The sequence below is a fragment of the Cicer arietinum genome, chromosome 3 (assembly GCF_000331145.2).
Source record: "Cicer arietinum cultivar CDC Frontier isolate Library 1 chromosome 3, Cicar.CDCFrontier_v2.0, whole genome shotgun sequence".
NCBI lineage: Eukaryota > Viridiplantae > Streptophyta > Magnoliopsida > Fabales > Fabaceae > Cicer > Cicer arietinum.
Window position 1 is genome coordinate 28,240,738 of NC_021162.2, and position 4,187 is coordinate 28,244,924.

Below are 4,187 nucleotides of genomic sequence, written 5' to 3' on the forward strand. Positions count from 1 at the left end.
TCAAATGTGATCTATATAACCTCAACTGCGATTACATTACAGTTTCAATCGTATTAAAAAAAATTAATTATGTTGCAGTCCAAATAATGGTTGAAGACAGATAATACCAATAAAAAGCATGTCAATAAAGAAATGGTTTAAGGAAAGAAAGATGAAGAGGAAAGAAGAACAGAGATTGCACAGAGCAGAGGTGCATGCAGCAATGTCAATTGCAAGTGTTGCAGCAACACTTTCTGCTATTGCTTCTGAAAATTCAAAAAAGGAGGAATCAATGAAGATAGAGATGCAACAATAGCTTATGCTTCTATTTTGGTTGCTGCCCAGTGTGCAATAGTAGCTGAAGCAATGGGAGCTAAGAAAGAAGATCTTACTAGTACAATGTTATTAGTTCTGCCATGAGGTGTACTTTAATTGGTGTGATGGCAAACTACTAATGTGTACAAGATTGTGAAGGCAAACTAGAATAAGATTGTAGTTTTATTTGTAATATTGAGTACTTAGAAATATTACTTAAATATATTATATTCTTTAGTTATATACGGTGAAATGATTAATGCTTTTAAATGATTTTGGTGTATGAATTTTTTAGATATTGAAATTAAATTAAAAAATTATTTTTATTGTTCTTTTGGATATTAAAGTAATAAAAAAAAACAGGAATATTTAGAAACTGAATTGGTGACCAAATATTTTATAAATATTGTCACAAATTTCGTCTCTAAATCAGTCACTAATGATAAAGCAAATTAATTTAAAGTGGTTGCTAAATCAGTCTCAAACGTTAGTCAATAATTCAGTCTCAAAAATTGGTCACAAAATCGGTTACTAAATTCGGTCACTAAACCGGTCACTAAATTCGGTCGCTAATTCGGTCACTAAATTCGGTCGCTAAATCGGTCACTAAATAAGGTCGCTAATTTGGTCGGAACAGCTAGCGATGAGCAGTTTACCAACTGATTTAAATTGGTCACTAATTCGGTCGCTAATCGATTTAGTGACCGATTTTCTCCATTTAGTGACCGAAAATGTGGTCTCTAAAAGCGTTTTTTCTAGTAGTGATATGACCTAGACCCTTAACCCTAAAACATAAACCCGAAATGCAAAACACTAAATCGTAAAGCCTAAACCTTAAACCCTAAACCATAAACCATAAACCATAAACCACAAACCATAGACCATAAACCATAAACAAAACACCATAAACCATAAACCATAAACCCTAAACCCTAAACCCTAGACCCTAGACCCTAAACTCTATACCCTAAAACCTAAAACCTAATACCAAATACCAAAAACCAAAATCCTAAAACCAAACACTGAACACCTAAATCCTAAAACCTAAATTCTAATCCCTAAACCTATAAAAGACCAAATTGACCTAAAATATTAATGCATTTTGACTTTTGTACTTATTGGACGAACTACAATGAATAATATATAAATTGAACAAAAAGAAACATATAAAAAACCAAAATAACCAAAATCTAAAACCAGTTACATTGATGCACTAATTCGACGAACTACATTGATTAAGAAGAGAAATGGTCTATAATAGACCTAGATCCTTAATCGTTAACCCTAAACCTTAAACCATAAACACTAAACCCTAATCCCTTAACCTAGTAAAGAGGAAAATGACCTAGAATATTAATGCATTGAGACTTTTCAACTTATTGGATGAACTACAATGAATAAGAACTAAAATGGACAAAAAGAAACATAACAAAAACCAAAATAACCTATAATCTAAATCCAATGAGACTTATACACTTATTCGACAAACTACATTTATTAAGAACCAAAATGAACTAGAATAGACCTAGACCCTTAACCCTTAATCTTAAATTCTAAATCCCAAACCCTAAACCCTAAACCCTAAACCCTAAACCCTTAACCCTAAACAATAAACCCGAAACGCAAAATAGTAAATCCTAAAGCCTAAACCCTAAACCCTAAACCATAAACCCTAAACCCTAAACCCTAAACCCTAAACCCCAAACCCTAAACCCTAGAACCCTGAACCCTAAACCCTAAACCCTAAACCCTATACCCTATACCCTATACCCTATACCCTATACCCTATACCCTATACCCTATACCCTATACCCTATACCCTATACCCTATACCCTATGACCTAGACTCTTAACCATATACCCGAAACGCAAAACACTAAATTCTAAACCATAAACCTTAAACCCTAAACCATAAACCATAAATCCTAAACCGTAAACCCTCAACACTAAACCCTAAACCCTAAACCCTAAACCCTAAAGCCTGAACCCTAAACCCTGAACCTTAAACCCTAAACCCTAAAGCCTGAACCCTAAACCCTGAACCTTAAACCCTAAACCCTAAAACCTAAAACCTAAAACCTAAAACCTAAAACCTAAAACCTAAAACCTAAAACATAAAACCTAAAACCTAAAACCTAAAACATAAAACCTAAAACCTAAAACCTAAAACATAAAACCTAAAACCTAAAACCTAAAACATAAAACCTAAAACCTAAAACCTAAAACATAAAACCTAAAACCTAAAACCTAAAACATAAAACCTAAAACCTAAAACCTAAAACCTAAAACCTAAAACCTAAAACCTAAAACCTAAAACCTAAAACCTAAAACCTAAAACCTAAAACCTAAAACCTAAAACCTAAAACCTAAAACCTAAAACCTAAAACCAAAAACCTAAAACCTAAAACCTAAAACCAAAAACCTAAAACCTAAAACCTAAAACCAAAAACCTAAAACCTAAAACCTAAAACCTAAAACCTAAAACCTAAAACCTAAAACCTAAAACCTAAAACCTAAAACCTAAAACCAAAAACCTAAAACCTAAAACCTAAAACCTAAAACCTAAAACCTAAAACCTAAAACCTAAAACCTAAAACCTAAAACCTAAAACCTAAAACCTAAAACCTAAAACCTAAAACCAAAAACCTAAAACCTAAAACCTAAAACCAAAAACCTAAAACTAAATCCAATAAGACTTGTGAACTTATTCGACGAACTACATTTATTAAGAACCAAAATGAAGTAGAATAGACCTAGACCCTTAACCCTTAATCTTAAAAACTAAATACTAAACCCTAAACCCTAAAATGAATAAGAACTAAAACGGAAAAAAAGAAACATATCAAAAAGAAAAACGTCCTAAAATCGAAATCAAGTGACACTTTTGCACTAATAGGTTGAACTACATTCATTAACAACTAAAATGGACAACAACAAAAAACATAATAAACTCCAAAATGACCTAAAATTTTAATATATTGAGTCTTTTGCACTTATCAGACGAACTACATTGTTTTAGAAACAAAATGGACTAGATATATTCAGTATTTTAGACTTATTCGACGAACTACATTGATTAAGAAACAAAATGGACTAGATATGACCTAGACCCTTAACCCCAAACAATAAACCCAAAACGCAAAACACTAAATCCTAAAGCCTAAACACTAAACCCTAAACCATAAACCGTAATCCAAAAACCATAAAATTAATTAGAACTAAAACAGAAAAAAAAAGAAACATATCAAAAAGAAAAGCGTCCTAAAAACTAAATCAAGTGCACTTTTGCACTAATAGGTTGAACTACATTGATTAACAACTAAAATGGACAACAACAAAAATAATAACAAATTCCAAAATGACCTAAATTTTTAATATATTGAGTCTTTTGCATTTATTAGACGAACTACATTGTTTTAGAAGCAAAATGGACTACATATATTGAGTCTTTTGCACTTATTCGACGAACTACATTGGTTAAGAAACAAAATGGACTAGATATGACCTAGACCCTTAACCCTTAACAATAAACCTGAACCGCAAAACACTAAAGCCTAAAGCCTAAACCCTAAACCCTAAAACCTAAAACCTAAACCCTAATTCTTAAACCTAGTAAAGACGAAAATGACCTAAAATATTAATGCATTTTGACTTTTGTTCTTAATGGACGAACTACAATGAAAAGACCTAGAATACACCTCGTAAATAATAAAGTGACCTAAAATCTATATACATTGAGAATTACGTTTTTATTACATGAACTACATTGATAAGAACCAAAATGGACTACATATGACCTAGACCCTTAACCCTTAACCATATACCCGAAACGCAAAACACTAAATCCTAAACCCTAAACCATAAACCATAAATCTAATGAGAACCCTAAACCA

At 31.7% G+C, this 4,187-nt stretch overlaps 1 long non-coding RNA gene across 1 annotated transcript in view; it reads left to right on the forward strand.

The window, feature by feature from the left end:
* LOC113785000 (uncharacterized) overlaps nucleotides 1–620 on the forward strand; it is a 1,758-nt gene extending 1,138 nt beyond the window's left edge. The window contains exon 2 of the long non-coding RNA XR_003471175.2: nucleotides 79–620. This is a non-coding gene — a long non-coding RNA (uncharacterized lncRNA). The remainder of the gene's footprint in view (nucleotides 1–78) is intronic.
* Nucleotides 621–4,187: the final 3,567 nt, after the last annotated feature.